Genomic DNA, 19,833 nt, shown 5'->3' on the forward strand with positions numbered 1-19,833 from the left:
GCAAAACCAGAGACCAAAAGGAACCTATACATGAAATTTGAGAAAGATCTATTTAGTACTTCTCAAAAAATAACAATAAGAAAATTTCAAAGTCGAAATCCATGGCCGCTTGTGGGCCCTTTTCTTTTTCCTGATCAGACCTAAAATCAAATGGGCACAACTTGGGACCAATGGGGAACATACATACGAAATTTAAGAAAGAAGAAAAATCCTTCAAGTACTTCTCAAGAAATAGTGGTAACAAACTTTCAAAGTCAAAATCCAAGATAGTTGCCTGTCTGCCATTTGTTTCCCCTTATCAGTTTCAAAATTGAATAGGCACAACTAAGGACAAAGGGGAACCTACATAGGAATTCTGACAGAGATCCATCCAGTACTTCAGAAGATATAGCGACAACAAACTTTCATTGTCAAAATCCTATATGGCCACCTGTGGGGTATTTAGTTTTTCTGATCAGTCCCAAAATTAGATGGGCACAACTAGGGACCAAAAGGTACCTCTAAATCATATTTAAAAAAAAGATCCATCAAGTACTTTTCAAGCAATAACAATAACAAAATTTCAAAGTTTAAATACAAGATGGCCACCTGTCGGCCATTTTGTTTTCTTAATCAGTCCAAAAATCAAAGGGCACAACTAGGGACTAAGAGGAACCTACATAGGCAATTTGAGAAAGATCCATCCAGTACTTCTCAAGAAATATCAATATCAAAGATTGTTTATGGACAAACAGACAGACCACGGACGCAGGGCGATTTGAAAAGCCCACCATCTGATAAGAGTGGGCTAAAAATATTATTGTTAACAGGTAATAATGAAAGGCAATTACAAGAAATCTTTGATCGACTCGACTGATCCCAGAAAAAGTAAGAAGGGACCTAACACCCTATAACCCACAGAATCTATGATAAACCATTTTGTAAAAAACATTTTAACCTTCTTTGTCATTGCTGTCCTCTGATTGTGTAAACTATAAGCAATTTATTTCAGTGATTATCAGTATGAAAAAAGGAAAATAAAAACACCACTGTCTTACTCACTTATCATTACTACGCAGTATCCATCAGAACCTGCTTTTTATTTTTACAACTGTGGAAATATCAAGCAGAGAATAATAAATCTACACTAATGTTGGTAATTATAGGAACAGAAACTGCAGAAAGTATGCCTATATTTTCTACAGGTGTTTATGACTAAGTGTTTGTGTGTTATATGACAGTGCAGTGTCACTTGTGTAGTTACTTCTCAATAACTTGTTAACCAACTGGTATAAAGTACAGGTGTTGATTACCTATCCTGTCATAGTGCCTAGCAGGTGTCAGTTGTATATCACATGAAACTAATCCAGATTCTATATATGCATACAATTTAGGAATGAAAAAATAATTAAGTTAATACAAGGAGGAAAAAAGAAAGGGGGTGGGGAACTTTAATGTTCAGAATTATTTTTTGTCATTAAATGATTTTCAAAAAGACAAAATCAATTTGAATTACTGTGCATTGAAGTTGGACAAGAATTTTATTACAATTAATTGCAAATGTTAACACCAAAATGATTGTTAGAAGTTATATTCAACAAGGTCTCTTTGTTATAAATCACTTCTTATACCAATATCAACATACTGAAATCCAGCTTTAACCCTAGCAAGATACAAGGCATTTGAATGGACATCAGAAAATTTAGTTGAAGATACTTATTTGTAAAGCTTTGAATATACATGTGCATGAGTATACATATATCCTATGCTACTAAATGGTTGAAATGGTTTTCTAGAGCAGTGAAAGCATGCTATACTTTTCACAAGAGGCCATTAGAATCCAAGACATTTACATAACATACATGCCTACAGCCAGATGTTTTCTTCAGGAAGCATGATGCACACAAATACCTGGCAACTTGTAACATAATATGATACACATAAACCTGAAAAAATTTCCTCTCAAACTAATTGATGCACCAGACAGAAACTTTTGTTTATAAGAAATGAAGATTTGCATCATTCTGAGAATTGCTATTACCATATTTTCCCTAATGCTTATTGCTGATTAATTTCCTGACCTCAATTCCTTCAACATATTTTACTGATCAAGTCTAATCAGTAGAAACTGATTTTCTCTTTAAAATAACTGACTTTCACTGTTGAATGTTTCACCTGAAAAGCGATTCCAGGCAATCATTTCAAGCATCTTTCATGCTGTAAAGTAAAGACTTCTACTTTCATGAAACGACTCATAAACATTTCTGTAATGTTTATAACAATGCACTAGTTAGAGTGGAGATTTATGGGCTGCAGTGCAATAAAACTGAATCTTCTCTGCTCTTTCGAGTTTACATAAGGATATCCAACAACAAAATATCTTAAAGATATGAATGCATTTGATGCATACAAGTATCAAATCATTTGATGAATTTGCAAAAGTTGTCAAGTATGACCTTGACCTTTCTACTTTGACCAATAACCATTTTATATAAGGTGCAGAACTAGACATTATGGTGCTATGGTGTACATATGAACTGAATCTGCTGAGTTCTTAAGATATGAAATTGTTTCAGAACAGGATGTGACGGGATGGATGGATGGATGGACGAACAAGGGACACACTTTGTATTCCCCCCTCCTCCTTCCCTTTTCTACCATGAACAGGCACCGTGCATAATAAAATGGACAGATTTACAAATTGAAAGTTAAATCAGAAAACCAAACTACCAAATCCTAGTATGCCATCTGATTACTTTGGATTAAAATTGGTAGGAAGAGTTTGCAATGTACCTACACATGGACAGACAAAAAAAATGGTCGCTTACATTCTCTGGCATGGATTTATGCAGGGTGTTCTAATTACAGGCAACTATGCTGGCAATGTTTACAGGTCCTCACTAGAGGTAAATATGGTAAAGCTTACAGGAACTTTTCAGGAGTAAATGGTTGTACAATACACATAGAGTAATATATGTATGTTATCAAAGCTAAGTAATGTCAAAATAACCTTGATTGAGGTGTAGAAAACATCACAACCAACACAAGAATGAGTTTTGTAATCAGAAACTACTTTCTGTTATTTTTCAGGAAAAGAGAAGCAATTATCCATCCACATGCGACAAATTATTTCATGTCTGATACAGATCTGTATATCATAACCAGCAATCTACCACAACACTAGGCATTGGTTTTCTATAGCAAAGAAATGGACTTTTCTATGAACCTTACACCATAAGCCTTTATGTTTAGACCTGAAAAGCAGTGGGTTATTGTCTTTTATGGGCACGATAACACCTGTGACTTTACTAGCATTTCTCAGAAGGTATATTAAAATTGAGAAATCATTCTAATGTATAGATCTAGTGACTCATAACCACTTGCTTAGAATGTCTACTAAACCAGCTGCTATTTGGAGTACAGCTTGATATTTTCTTCAACTTCCTGTTTTGATAAGTGACAATGTTCCAAAATGTTTTTTCTGATTCTTTATAAAATAGCAGAGTAGATGAAAGTAAAATGTCAAAATGATTCACTCATGGTGTGTGACACTTATTGTACAAAACATAATATTTTGTACACAAATCTTGAAGATGCTATACTCCAAAAATCTGTATTGGATTTGTGAAGGTCATGTTTGACTAGTCACTGTCTTTGTAAGATTTAACTACAAACTAGGATATTGCAAATATTTTATTTTGCACACTAAGCTCTTCAGACATATTTGTGAATACATAATTTCGTGAGTGGTGATCTAGAAATGACTTTAAATTTGCGAATGATGGGCTATCAGATATATGGACTTCGATATCAGTAACCATATCTGTATGGATGACATCAAGAATTATTTCTGTACAATAATCGCAAAGGATTTAATTTAGCGATTGGCTCTCCTAGCGTATTTACGTGAAAATAAATCCCATACAAAATAAAAGTGAATTACAGTAGCAAGAGAGATATGCCTAGACACTGATTTTACCTCAAGAAGGTCAAAATTATAGATATTGTTATTGTGACCTGATAAAGGTCACATAAATCTTGATGACATATATGTACATAGGTACCAATCACATGCATGCAATTATGTGATAATCTGCAATTGAATTTCAGGTACAGACAGAAAGCAGATGGATGAAGGGATCAGCTGATTTGTAGTATACCCTTCTTATCATCAGAGGACAAGTTAACAATCTGTGCATATTATGTTCTATGAAACATAATGATGGTCAGTATACCAATATAAGTAATCAAAGTTTGAATATATATAAGTGCTTTAAAAACATGTCTGCAATTTTCTTCACATACCAACTTTCCAAGATGGTTGGCCAAATCGGAGGTAATAGATAGGTCATGATCCCCTTCCTCTGTCACTCCCACATCTCTAAGGCTGTCCTGCTGCAGTGGAGAAACTTCCTTGTGTGGGTACTGTGGTAATGCCCTGTGGGTAAGGGTTGGTGTTGGCGTGACCTTTAAGACAGGCTCAATACTGTGAGGTAAATCTTTTCTGCAATGCTGTATGTGTGATGAAGTTGTCCGTTCCCTTGCTGGAAAGAATTTTAAGAGATATCACAAATGTAATATGCTTGTACATGTATTCCATGAAAAAGACTTAAAAATTCAAACAGTGATAAAACAGCACGTGACAGTGTCCATTGATCGACAACATTGGGCAAATTACTTCTAGCAATACATCACAATTTTCAATCTTAGCCATGTTTTCCAATTTGTACAAGCACTAAATTGAAAAAAAATATAAAAAACTTAGGAGCCTTGAATCTAGTCCATTATGAATGTAGGAGAAGAGTGGCATATAGAAATGAGACATGCACATAATGTGCAGCTTTTGTCCTTGTAAGACAGTTGTTAAACCTCATGTGACTGGCATAGGCCAATCAATAACTATAATCATACTTTCTCCACACAACAGCACAGCAAAAACTTTTTTACCCATGCAAACAAGGAAGTACCACAAAACCTTCCTGCTCAATGAATTACCACAGAATCTTGTGCTCAATCAAGTACCACAGAATCTTGTGCTAAATGAAGTATTACAGTCCTGTATTCAAGAAAGTACCACATAATCTTTCTGCTCACTGGAGTGCCATAGAATCATGTGCTCAATGAATGGTACAACAGAATCTTTCTGTTCACTTAAGTACCACAGCCACTTGGGCTCAATGAAGGCTACCACAGAATCTTTCTGTTCACTTAAGTACCACAGGCACTTGGGCTCAATGAAGGCTACCACAGAATCTTTCTGCTCACTGGAGTGCCATAGAATCATGTGCTCAATGAATGGTACAACAGAATCTTTCTGTTCACTTAATTACCACAGAATCTTGGGCGCAATGAAGGCTACCACAGAATCTTTCTGTTCACTTAATTACCACAGAATCTTGGGCTCAATGAAGGCTACCACAGAATCTTTCTGTTCACTTAAGTACCACAGGCACTTGGGCTCAATGAAGGCTACCACAGAATCTTTCTGTTCACTTAAGTACCACAGAATCTTGGGCTCAATGAAGGCTACCACAGAATCTTTCTGCTCACTGGAGTGCCATAGGCACTTGGGCTCAATGAAGGCTACCACAGAATCTTTCTGTTCACTTAAGTACCACAGACTCTTGGGCTCAATGAAGGCTACCACATAATCTTTCTGCTCACTGGAGTGCCATAGAATCATGTGCTCAATGAATGGTACAACAGAATCTTTCTGTTCACTTAATTACCACAGAATCTTGGGCTCAATGAAGGCTACCACAGAATCTTTCTGTTCACTTAAGTACCACAGAATCTTGGGCTCAATGAAGGCTACCACAGAATCTTTCTGTTCACTTAAGTACCACAGGCACTTGGGCTCAATGAAGGCTACCACAGAATCTTTCTGTTCACTTAAGTACCACAGAATCTTGGGCTCAATGAAGGCTACCACAGAATCTTTCTGTTCACTTAAGTACCACAGGCACTTGGGCTCAATGAAGGCTACCACAGAATCTTACAAGGGTTTTAATCTCTGGTTTTGGATCGGGCATTTTTGCCTGATTTTTGGAAGAAAATTGGTGGACTTGATATGAAATTTTCAGGAGAAAATGTAAATTTTGGTAATTTGGCTTGAATTTAAGATAATTTTTTAAATGGGGCTGGGGCCAATTATCAGTCCTATAAACCCCAACTTATTCTATATTTTTGTACCTGTTACTTGTACAATTCTTGCTATAACAGCCTATATTTATTTCCTTATCAAACTGACAGATATAATATTTGTAATTTCTAATCCCACACTGTTTTAATCTCTTTTAAAAACAAAACAAATCTAAGAAACAGAACCTAGAATGGTACCTCAGAACTCCACAGAGTACATTTTCATATCTCTCCTGTGCTCCTTAATTAAAGAGATCCTGACATGAAATAATTTCTTCTGGTTCTAGTAATTCATACGGAATATTTTCAGTTGCATTTTAATACCTTAAAAGTACAAAGCTCTACAACTGTAATACAATATCTCATTGCAAACGTCAACAACAGGTCTAGACTTTATTGAGCACAGACCACTACATCATCCTGATGTACCAAGTTTAACCTCATAATGATTAATTTTGCCTCGTTGTCTTGTGATCTCATCAAAGATAACAGAACAAGATAATTGATTCCCCTGACACTGAGGTATATAATTATATCAAAGTCCACCACACTGTCTGCCCAGTTCTATAACTCTATCCAATATTCCAGAGCCATCTCCCGTCAATGTACAATATCACACCTTTCTTCCATAGCATGCTAAATGTCAATATGAAGATAGAGGACATTTTACACAAGTTTCCATTTAACATGTGAATTTATGAAATGGAAAGTTATCTCATAGGAAAATTTGTGATGAGTTTCATAAATCATACATAAAGTAGAAACAAATTTAAGAAACTTTTTATCACATGATCAATTCTTCAAGCAAATATGTCTGCAATAGTTATTTTTTTGTGCAATACTTGACAAAATATTTCACCATGTGACAAATTATGATCTCAAATTTCATTCCATGTCACAAGATAAATGGAAACGTCTCAAATTTTCATTTTTAGCAAGCCTCTGATCAATTTTTTTCAGATTTGTATGACATTAATATCATGTGAAATTGAAATTCATGCAAGAGATATTGAACTAGGCATTACCTCAAATTCAAAGACATACATTCCATCCTCAAAATATAAAATCAGTATCACAAAAACGTAAATTGAGGCAGTCTAGCCAGCCAGTGCAATATACATTCAACCTGAAAAGGTAGTTTCTTTTCACAAACTATTTGGACTTCGTCTCAAGAGCTTAACAGCCATATATCATGATTCAACTCTTTCTGCTAAACCAGAAGAAGGCATTTTTATTGTTTTAACAGATGACCTCTGTGACCTTAAATGTCGATCAAGGTAATGTCTTTTTGAAAACTGTGAAGGCCTTCATCTCAGGAAATGAACAGCCAAACATGATGACTTAACTGGCCTCTTGGTTATTGAGAAGAAGCCTGGATAGATCAGGTGAGCTAAAAATCAACTGTTCTACTTAAATCTACACAGGTAAAAGGGAAATTAAATTTCCAATTAATTGATAATTACAAAATAATATCTAAGTTTTTGAAAAGGCCATTGGTTAAATGACTTTTATCCTATCATTTTAAACAGCCTCTGATACACAGGAGATGGGTGGAGTGAATCTCTGTTCATTGGCTGGTAATAAAAGATTTTTTTTATGTGACAGTATATCAAAATATGCAAGATTTTGTCAAGACTGAAAGAGTAATACGTAATGCGGTACAATTGGCTAGACAGTAAATGGCTAAAAAAATATCAATCTGAAAAGATATGAGACATCAATCTCAACATATTCAAGCCTGCTGATCACTCTGAATATTAACCATGTGTGGTTTTACAGAGCACCTGTACCAGCAGTCTTTTAGCCTTCATCAGAGTTATAATAAATATGATTCATTCCATGAATCTCTTATTTTCTCAACTCTTTTTTCAGTCTTTTGGGAAAATTCAATGATTATTTGATAAATTCACTATATCTTCTCACAGTAGAGTTTTCTTCTTGATAAGAGATATAAGGAATGCATTGTTGTTTAATGGGAACTACAAACAAACATACCAAATACTGGTACTTACATAAGTTTTTCATAGAAATCTAAGTATTTTTTTTATAATATATTGTCATTATATCTGTGTGACTGTCTTGTTTAGCTCCTTGACCATCATCACACCAGTAGACAGCAGGGATAGAAAAATTATATGTATTACATATCTTAATCTTACAGGGATATTTAATACATTTAGCTGGCCAACTACATTTAACGCCCCAAAAAAAGGTATGTTATTCATTGATCAAATATCCAAAAGCAGTAGGAACTATACAATGTGATAGATAAACTGGTCCATCCAAAAGATTACCATCAAACATATGTACACTTGTACTGAAGGTTTGTAATATATAGGCATCAAATAGAAAGAAAAGATCAACTGGACAAATTTTGTTTTACTGTCCAATAATTGTTTTATATGGGAAAGCTTACTTTATTTACTTTTTTTTTAAACAGTGGTTTATGTAAAATAGGTTCAGCATGATCTTTGTTAATGAGTATAGCTTATCCATCGGTCAATCCTGATAAATCATCAGTAAACATCTCTGAAATCACCTGGAATACTTGACTAAACAGCACTGTAAAACATTAACAAACACCTACTACAGACTACACCAGATGCTGTTATAGGTAGACCTTTCCATTTCAAACAAGAAGTGCATGATGAACAGAATGAAGAGGAAACCCAAACAGAGAGTACAAACATCTGAAATTTTGTCCCCTGCTGTGGTGTGCTTGTATGTGATGTAACATCTAATTATATCTGGAAAGCATCAACCAATCAGCAATCAGAAGTAACTGTAGCTTCATCACAACAGAATCACTGTGTCTTTGAGTATGCTTTATGCAATAGTTAATTCAAAGGAAACATCCTCATTTGTTAGAACAGCTTACATCAGGAAAACAACCAATCAGAATTCAGTGAGCTAGAGAACAAAACATGTACCAGAAGACCTCCTCGAAAGTTGGCATTGGGCATCACAGAAATTATGAAAAATTCTTTTTTATATTCCACTTGATAAACTTTGGTTTACATAATGGATCAAGGTCTACAATTTCACACAGAGCTCCAGGCTGTGAGACTTGATTTTAGTATACAACATTCTATTACTACAAGAGGAAATTACATGTAATTGCAACTGTATCATATATGTCACAGTAAAGGTGATGTACTGACTAAGGCACACAGTGAAAATCTTTAGTCCTTTTTTTGTGAAAGACTGACACAAACTATAACATTGACAGATTAGCTAAAGCTGCTTTGTATCTGACCTTTACAATAAACTTGGGTGGAACAGAAGTTTTATTTTCCAAAAACATGGTCGTTTACTCTTCCTTAACTTCCAACTAATAATGTATTGTAAGGTTGTTTGTTCAGAACTTTTCACTTGGTGACCTAGACCTTTGATTAATACACTTCATGATATCACAAGATTTCACCTTTACCTTTAATGTCCATCATCAGTTGACTCTCAATTAATACCAACAACTTTAACTCCATAATCTTAAAACAAAGTAATAGTGGAATCTCTGACAAAGTAAATGTAAGAATGTGGATCAATACAAAAAGACCTCATTGCCTATCTACCTATCAGAAATGTAGACCTCAACATGGATTCTGAGAAATTCTCCATCAACAAAGTTGCTAACAGACAGATAGATGGACACTGCTCTTCTTTATGTAATGGTGGAGCCTTATTTCCTTTCAATCTATTGAATATTTCATAGAAATAAGCATCTATTTACATACAGATGAATAGATTGAAACATCATTATATCATACAACTTGCCATAGAAGGGAGGATAATACCATCTTATTATTGATTAAGTAAAAACTCAGAAGTGAATACATGTACATAAAAGACTGAAATCTAGTTGTAAAAGTAGAGACATAGAGGCAGATCTATAACACAGAAATGATTCAGCCTGCAGTGAATCTGTACTTCCTCCATCTATAGAGTAGAACCTTGGTCTTATTGTTAGAGATGTACAAACCTGACAGCCCACACACTGTTGGACATCACTATCACAGGGGATCAGGCAAGGCTCTGGGATGCATCATTAGTGCATGATGGGCAATACAGATATGATCAGCCTTCCATAAATAAACAATATTACAGTCAGGTGGAGGCCTTGTAATCCATGCATAGAATAAGATTTTCCATTCAAATGCATTTGCTGCTATCATATCTCTGGGTTTTTTTAAGAACGACAAAATGTATAGAAAACCCTTATATTTTGGATTTAAATGATAAAGAAATCTCTCTGCCTATCTACCTGGAGTATATAAATACTTATGAATATTATGATACATGTTTTAGAGGTTATGTACCTGGTATACATATAGTGGAATACACCTGGTCATTATCAAATTCTAACACAAGTTTCAGGCTACACCTGCTTCTTTTGTAGGCCTACATTAACATAACAAGAGGTCCCATTGGTTTGTATCACTTTGATTCATGTAGGTCTACATTAACATAACAAGAGGTCCCATTGGTCTGTATCACTTGATTCTTTTGTAGGCCTACATTAACATAACAAGAGGTCCCATTGGTCTGTATCACTTGATTCTTTTGTAGGCCTACATTAACATAACAAGAGGTCCCATTGGTCTGTATCACTTGATTCTTTTGTAGGCCTACATTAACATAACAAGAGGTCCAACTGGTCTGTATCACTTGATTCTTTTGTAGGCCTACATTAACATAACAAGAGGTCCCATTGGTATGTATCACTTTGATTCTTTTGTAGGCCTACATTAACATAACAAGAGGTCCCATTGGTCTGTATCACTTGATTCTTTTGTAGGCCTACATTAACATAACAAGAGGTCCCATTGGTCTGTATCACTTGATTCTTTTGTAGGCCTACATTAACATAACAAGAGGTCCCATTGGTCTGTATCACTTGATTCTTTTGTAGGCCTACATTAACATAACAAGAGGTCCCATTGGTCTGTATCACTTGATTCTTTTGTAGGCCTACATTAACATAACAAGAGGTCCCATTGGTCTGTATCTTTTGTAGGCCTACATTAACATAACAAGACTATCACTCAACATGATTCTTTTGTAGGCCTACATTAACATAACAAGAGGTCCCATTGGTCTGTATCACTTGATTCTTTTGTAGGCCTACATTAACATAACAAGAGGTCCCATTGGTCTGTATCACTTGATTCTTTTGTAGGCCTACATTAACATAACAAGAGGTCCCATTGGTCTGTATCACTTGATTCTTTTGTAGGCCTACATTAACATAACAAGAGGTCCCATTGGTCTGTATCACTTGATTCTTTTGTAGGCCTACATTAACATAACAAGAGGTCCCATTGGTCTGTATCACTTGATTCTTTTGTAGGCCTACATTAACATAACAAGAGGTCCCATTGGTCTGTATCACTTGATTCTTTTGTAGGCCTACATTAACATAACAAGAGGTCCCATTGGTCTGTATCACTTGATTCTTTTGTAGGCCTACATTAACATAACAAGAGGTCCCATTGGTCTGTATCACTTGATTCTTTTGTAGGCCTACATTAACATAACAAGAGGTCCCATTGGTCTGTATCACTTGATTCTTTTGTAGGCCTACATTAACATAACAAGAGGTCCAACTGGTCTGTATCACTTGATTCTTTTGTAGGCCTACATTAACATAACAAGAGGTCCCATTGGTCTGTATCACTTGATTCTTTTGTAGGCCTACATTAACATAACAAGAGGTCCCATTGGTCTGTATCACTTGATTCTTTTGTAGGCCTACATTAACATAACAAGAGGTCCAACTGGTCTGTATCACTTGATTCTTTTGTAGGCCTACATTAACATAACAAGAGGTCCCATTGGTCTGTATCACTTGATTCTTTTGTAGGCCTACATTAACATAACAAGAGGTCCCATTGGTTTGTATCACTTTGATTCATGTAGGCCTACATTAACATAACAAGAGGTCCCATTGGTCTGTATCACTTGATTCTTTTGTAGGCCTACATTAACATAACAAGAGGTCCCATTGGTCTGTATCACTTGATTCTTTTGTAGGCCTACATTAACATAACAAGAGGTCCCACTGGTCTGTATCACTTGATTCTTTTGTAGGCCTACATTAACATAACAAGAGGTCCCATTGGTCTGTATCACTTGATTCTTTTGTAGGCCTACATTAACATAACAAGAGGTCCCATTGGTTTGTATCACTTTGATTCATGTAGGCCTACATTAACATAACAAGAGGTCCCATTGGTCTGTATCACTTGATTCTTTTGTAGGCCTACATTAACATAACAAGAGGTCCCATTGGTCTGTATCACTTGATTCTTTTGTAGGCCTACATTAACATAACAAGAGGTCCCACTGGTCTGTATCACTTGATTCTTTTGTAGGCCTACATTAACATAACAAGAGGTCCCATTGGTCTGTATCACTTGATTCTTTTGTAGGCCTACATTAACATAACAAGAGGTCCCATTGGTTTGTATCACTTTGATTCATGTAGGCCTACATTAACATAACAAGAGGTCCCATTGGTCTGTATCACTTGATTCTTTTGTAGGCCTACATTAACATAACAAGAGGTCCCATTGGTCTGTATCACTTGATTCTTTTGTAGGCCTACATTAACATAACAAGAGGTCCCACTGGTCTGTATCACTTGATTCTTTTGTAGGCCTACATTAACATAACAAGAGGTCCCATTGGTCTGTATCACTTGATTCTTTTGTAGGACTAAATAAACATAACAAGAGGTCCCCTTTTTTTGTATCACTTGATTCTTCTGTAGGACTAAATAAACATAACAAGAGGTCCCATTGGTCTGTATCACTTGATTCTTTTGTAGGACTAAATAAACATAACAAGAGGTCCCATTGGTCTGTATCACTTGATTCTTTTGTAGACATATATTAACATAACAAGAGGTCCCATTGGTCTGTATCACTTGTTTCTTTTGTAGACATATATTAAAAAAGCATGAAGTCCAATTGGTCTGTATCACCAGCTTCTTTTATAGGTATACACTATCATAACAAGAGGTCCAAAGGGTCTGTATCAGCTGCTTCTTTGGTAAGTCTATGGTAACATACGAGGTCCAACTGATCCTTGCTACAATCACTGTCACAAGGATGAGTGTAAAAGTATGTGGCAAACAGATGAAAACAACATTCATATAATCATTGTTAAAGTCTACAGGATTCATTCCAAATTTCTTTGAGCCATTTTTTGCATTTGCAGTATAGTATCAGTTTATTATTTGGTTTTTGTATTAACTTATAAATTTTATTCATTTCACTATTAACAATTAAAAAATAATTTCATAGGTTGTATAAGTCACTCTTGCTTGGATTTAAGCATGCAAAGGACCTAAATCTATGGTGAGAGCCAGACAAGAACAGTGATAGCATTACCACTATGCCATTTGACCATCCCTTTTGGTATTAGTTTAGATATGACATTTTGATTCCAGCAAACATCTTTCTCACAGTAATGTTGGAGGAGTGAGAGCCTCTCCACCAGTCTGATTTACAACTCTAACTTGAGTATAAACAAGTGTATGAGGACTGATGGATATTCCAAGAACAAGACATAGAAATGCCACTAACCTCTAGAAACTAATGATGTTTACAGAGTTTGGTATTGCATTTTTTATGAGCTGATGTTGGACTTACATTTTACAAACATAATTCACAGTATAAACATATATCCATGATGAGTCCAGAAATAATGAACAGTTGTGTGCCAAGTATAACAATAACATTCTATTTCAATCATTGTTGTTTGAATAAGGGGGAGGAACCATGCAAAGTGGAGCATTCTCTCACAACAAATTTATGGATAATACTTAACCATGGTAAATCGGTACATGCAAGAATGCATCGGATTTAAATAATACTGGAAACTTTCTTTTTCAAATGACCTTGAACTTTGACCTTTCAGACCTGAAAAAAATCCCAAGTAAGTGTTTTCAAGAAGGAAGCACGGCATGAAATCTGAAAAACTTCTCAATATTTATGATAATGTTGCTATATGACCCAACCTGAAACTGACAGAATTTCAACGGAGTTAATCCTGTCATGAAGAGAACAAACACCTAATTTGTTCCTATTCTGAGGTACTATTTTCTGTGAACCTTGCTGATCTATGGATTTATGGATACAAAATAAGGATAGATCGTTGTAATCCCCGTAAATAACTTGTGTTATGACAATTATAATGGGATCATGATTACATCAGACTCAATTAGCTACCATCAGTCTGAATAACAGCAATGTTATCTACATGTCTCATTCTGACACAAAAGTTGATATCTGATTATAAAAGAACAAAAAGACAAAACAAACAAAAATGGTCATCGAATGATAATGTATTTCAAAGACCACAGTTCAATGATATTCATTAAGGTTTTCGTGACACCCATATCTCTTTTTGAAAATTACATGCTGATTTAAGTTGTAAGATATCACATATTATACCTGATATCTATCTATATGCACCATTTCTGTTTTTTGATGTACCTCATCATGTCTTCAAGCTTTTCATATCATCTTCATGCTGTAAAATGTCTCCATTGAAAGTTATCTAATGAATGTTGGACTGAGAAGGGAATTGGAGGGAAAATATAAGTAAAAAAACAAGGAAGGGCAATTGATCATTTATAGGCGATATCAGAAGGAGAGAAGAATGATTTGGGAAAGGGAAGAATAAAGTCCCACGGAAGGGAAGCTGATGCAAAAATTTTAATAGGAGATAGTGTGGGTGGGGAGAGAGGGACAAATAGGTAACGGGAAGGACAGATGGAATGGTAAAAGGAAGAAGAGTTGTAGATAACTGGAGTCAGATAAGTATAAAGTAGAGACAGAAAATAATACTGGCTTTCATTTATTTTCTCTAAAGTACTTTTCTAGTTAAAATCTAATTATCTATCAAGTCATTAAAATAAGTAGAAGAAATAATGGCATATGGTAAACATATCAGCCTTCAATGAATAGGCTTCCCTTCAATATATAGCACAGGAAGTCTGTCGATAGACAAGCCAGCAAACAATAAAAGGATGAGGTGGAATGAGAGAAGGGTAATGAATATGACCTTTCTTCAAATTGCAATTTAATCCAATAGTATACTGTTAAGTATGAACCTACACAGCCCACCGGTACAGATTGTAAAACGACCAGCAGGCTGGAGTTCTTGTAAATAATGGCAAGGCTTGCAAAGGAACCTTGATCATAACACAGTAATGCACTACCGCTCCTGATGAGGACCACATGTTGCTGAAACAAACATAATCATCATCTCTTTTTTAGTCTTGAAAACTTGAAGAATAGAAGAAAAGATACTCCAGATCCTGTAATGCACGGCAAAACAGTGAAACCCAGAGACACCCTGAATCCAGTAAGATTTTACTGCAGATGGCCAGATAGACACACACTCTAAATTCAGTAAATTAAACTAAACTTTACTTGATATCTCTTCATGAATTATCAATAAAATTTCTTAACTTTTTAAATTTCAAACTGTCAGTAAGATTAACTTAAAGGATACTTGTTTTCCATTTAAAAGGGAAAAAAAGCTTATCAATAAAGCTAGAAATTGTTGATATGCTCAGCCTTCCTACATGAAATTTCTGAGCAATTTGTACAGCGAAAGTATAGCAGAGGTGGCCTTCTGGATGAAACCACAGTATCAGTAGCCCTTTAATGGGTGATACAACAGTACATGTAGCCCTTTAATGGGTGATACAATAGTACATGTAGCGATTAAATGGGTGATACAATAGTACATGTAGCCCTTTAATGGGTGATACAATAGTACATGTAGCCCTTTAATGGGTGATACAATAGTACAAGAAGCCCTTTAATGGGTGATACAATAGTACATGTAGCCCTTTAATGGGTGATACAATAGTACATGTAGCCCTTTAATGGGTGATAAAATAGTACAAGAAGCCCTTTAATGGGTGATACAATAGTACATGTAGCCCTTTAATGGGTGATACAATAGTACCAGAAGCCCTTTAATGGGTGATACAATAGTACATGTAGCAATTTACTGGGTGATACAATAGTACATGTAGCCCTTTAATGGGTGATACAATAGTACAAGAAGCCCTTTAATGGGTGATACAATAGTACATGTAGCCCTTTAATGGGTGATACAATAGTACATGTAGCCCTTTAATGGGTGATACAATAGTACAAGAAGCCCTTTAATGGGTGATACAATAGTACATGTAGCCCTTTAATGGGTGATACAATAGTACATGTAGCCCTTTAATGGGTGATACAATAGTACATGTAGCCCTTTAATGGGTGATACAATAGTACATGTAGCAATTTACTGGGTGATACAATAGTACATGTAGCCCTTTAATGGGTGATACAATAGTACATGTAGCCCTTTAATGGGTGATACAATAGTACCAGAAGCCCTTTAATGGGTGATACAATAGTACATGTAGCCCTTTAATGGGTGATACAATAGTACATGTAGCCCTTTAATGGGTGATACAATAGTACAAGAAGCCCTTTAATGGGTGATACAATAGTACATGTAGCCCTTTAATGGGTGATACAATAGTACATGTAGCCCTTTAATGGGTGATACAATGGTACATGTAGCCCTTTAATGGGTGATACAATAGTACATGTAGCCCTTTAATGGGTGATACAATAGTACATGTAGCCCTTTAATGGGTGATACAATGGTACATGTAGCCCTTTAATGGGTGATACAATAGTACATGTAGAGCTTAAATGGGTGATACAATAGTAAGTGGACGAAGCAACAGTATCAGTGGTTTGTAATGGATGTTACAGTAGTACAAATAACCCTTAGGCGGATGAAAGTGAATGCAGTCCTCTGTTGTGTGGAACACCAGTAAAAAAAGTAGCTGCCTTGTTTTAATGTTATATGAAGTAACAAGAAATCCTCTAGCGGATGCAATAATAGTACAAGTAGCAATCTGGCAGGTGAAAAAAACAGTCAAAGTAGCCCTCTGGTGGGTACAACAATAGTCGAGTAGCTATCTGGTGGGTACAACAATAGTACAAGTAGCTATCTGGTTGGTACAACAATAGTACAAGTAGCTATCTGGTGGGTACAACAATAGTACAAGTAAATATCTGGTGGGTACAACAATAGTCAAGTAGCTATCTGGCGGGTACAACAATAGTACAAGTAGCTATCTGGTGGGTACAACAATAGTCGAGTAGCTATCTGGTGGGTACAACAATAGTACAAGTAGCTATCTGGTGGGTACAACAATAGTACAAGTAGCTATCTGGTGGGTACAACAATAGTACAAGTAGCTATCTGGTGGGTACAACAACAGAAAAAGTAGCTCTCTGGTGGGTACAACAATAGTACAAGTAGCTATCTGGTGGGTACAACAATAGTACAAGTAGCTATCTGGTGGGTACAACAATAGTCGAGTAGCTATCTGGTGGGTACAACGATAGTACAAGTAGCTATCTGGTGGGTACAACAATAGTACAAGTAGCTATCTGGTGGGTACAACAATAGAAAAAGTAGCTCTCTGGTGGGTAAAACAATAGTGTAAATAGCTCTCTGGTGGGTAAAACAATAGTGTAAATAACTCTCTGGTGGGTAAAACAATAGTGTATATAGCTCTCTGGTGGGTAAAACAATAGTGTAAATAACTCTCTGGTGGGTACAACAATAGTGTAAACAGCTCTCTGGTGGGTAAAACAATAGTGTAAATAGCTCTCTGGTGGGTAAAACAATAGTGTAAATAGCTCTCTGGTGGGTAAAACAATAGTGTAAATAACTCTCTGGTGGGTAAAACAATAGTGTAAATAACTCTCTGGTGGGTTAAACAATAGTGTAAATAGCTCTCTGGTGGGTAAAACAATAGTGTAAATAACTCTCTGGTGGGTAAAACAATAGTGTAAATAACTCTCTGGTGGGTAAAACAATAGTGTAAATAACTCTCTGGTGGGTTAAACAATAGTGTAAATAACTCTGGTGGGTAAAACAATAGTGTAAATAACTCTCTGGTGGGAAAACAATAGTGTAAATAGCTCTCTGGTGGGTAAAACAATAGTGTAAATAACTCTCTGGTGGGTAAAACAATAGTGTAAATAACTCTCTGGTGGGTAAAACAACAGTGTAAATAACTCTCTGGCTGGTAAAACAAAGCTTTGTGGTAAGTGAAACATTCTGTATGTCAGTCCAGTCTCCTGCGGGTCATCACTGACTAGATACATGCCATGTCAAATCAAATAGCAGAGATCGAGAGCTAGATATCTAAAGACTACAAGCTATAGGACTTGTCACTTCATTTATACAATGTGGAAATAAAATCCCCTGGTCTAATTCACTTACAAGGCATTCCATTATACAAAATATTCAGCACAGTGCAGTAGCTACCTCACTTACAACTATATCTTAATTTGATGTGACATCTGCCATTCATCCCATAGAAGAGTGTAGTGGAAAACAATGATATATGAAATACCTTACAATCTCCTACATATATTCTATGATAATCTACTACGTTTCTTAGAGACAATCTCCTACATATATTCTATGATAATCTACTTCATTTCTAAGAGACAATCTCCTACATATATTCTATGATAATCTACTACCTTTCTTCTGAGACAATCTACATATCTTCTAAAAAAGACCTTTGTAATCCAGATGGCACAGAATGATACAAAATATAAACACCCACATTTTCTTTATTTCCACATTTTTAATTTGTTTCATTATTGAAAGCAATGCTGTTACTTGGTCTGAGTAAAATAACACAGTATGGTTATCTGAGGTAGAGCAGGAATACAGGATTAAAGGCATTATATATGGCACTTTTCAAAACAAGACTGAAACTGAAATGGCATTTATCCTGCAATAAGAAAAAAACACCTCCATATTACTTTTGTACTAACAGACAAAGTCACAATATTGGGTTTCAAAGAGATGCCAGTTAATGAGGTTGGCAAAAATTTATGGTCACCATATTTGGATTTGGATCTTATGTGATATAAAGTTGGACATGTTTGATCCTCATTAGTAATTGTTGTTTACGGTGTTCTCATTTGGAAATATGACATTCGTTAATTTGATTTGACTTGCATGTTGGGTGTCTTTGATAAAACAGAAGACAATTAATGTTCTGGAAAATCTAGTCTTATTCCCCTTGTACTTTTTCAGGAGTCCCTATGTTAATCTTAAATTTAAGTTGGGATTACGATTCTGTTGACATACTGGTTTTTCTTTTTTTTTGTTCTCACTCAAAATCATGGGGTAGGCTGAAATAGTATTGGTTTATAGTTCCCATTGAACAACAATATATAGATCGGCGGACTTATTACCAGGCATGGACAAGGATAACAACATTATGATTGACATATAACAATAAAAGTTCAGTACAGGCTGGTCATAACCTGATAAAAGACATATATAGAGCTTGTAACTGACATTATCTCCCTCTTCTAATTTCAGAAACTTTGACCTTGACCTTTTCACAAGGAACTTTTTGACTGTTGATCATACATCTAAAAAAATCTACAGATAACAATTTTAGACTTCTGAACAAGTGTGGGCAGACAAACAGATGTTCTTAAGGACAACAACAGATGTAAGGCTGCAATTAGACCAAATCACAGATTTCCAGCAGAAAGAACACATTTTCACTTTTTCAAAATGATTAGAAAGAACCAGCCAATAATAATCCACTTAAAATCCTGTATCTCCAGACAACAAACACCA

At 35.5% G+C, this 19,833-nt stretch overlaps 1 protein-coding gene across 1 annotated transcript in view; it reads right to left on the reverse strand.

The window, feature by feature from the left end:
- Window positions 1-19,833, reverse strand: part of LOC132551509 (inositol 1,4,5-triphosphate receptor associated 1-like) — a 75,713-nt gene that overhangs the window by 52,689 nt on the left and 3,191 nt on the right. The window contains exon 3 of the mRNA XM_060215661.1: window positions 4,285-4,523. The gene's annotated coding sequence lies outside the window, so the exon portion shown is untranslated. The remainder of the gene's footprint in view (window positions 1-4,284; window positions 4,524-19,833) is intronic.

Source organism: Ylistrum balloti, unplaced genomic scaffold, assembly GCF_031769215.1.
Source record: "Ylistrum balloti isolate Yb309-2 unplaced genomic scaffold, AGI_CSIRO_Ybal_v1 Utg370204, whole genome shotgun sequence".
Classification (NCBI taxonomy): Eukaryota; Metazoa; Mollusca; class Bivalvia; order Pectinida; family Pectinidae; genus Ylistrum; species Ylistrum balloti.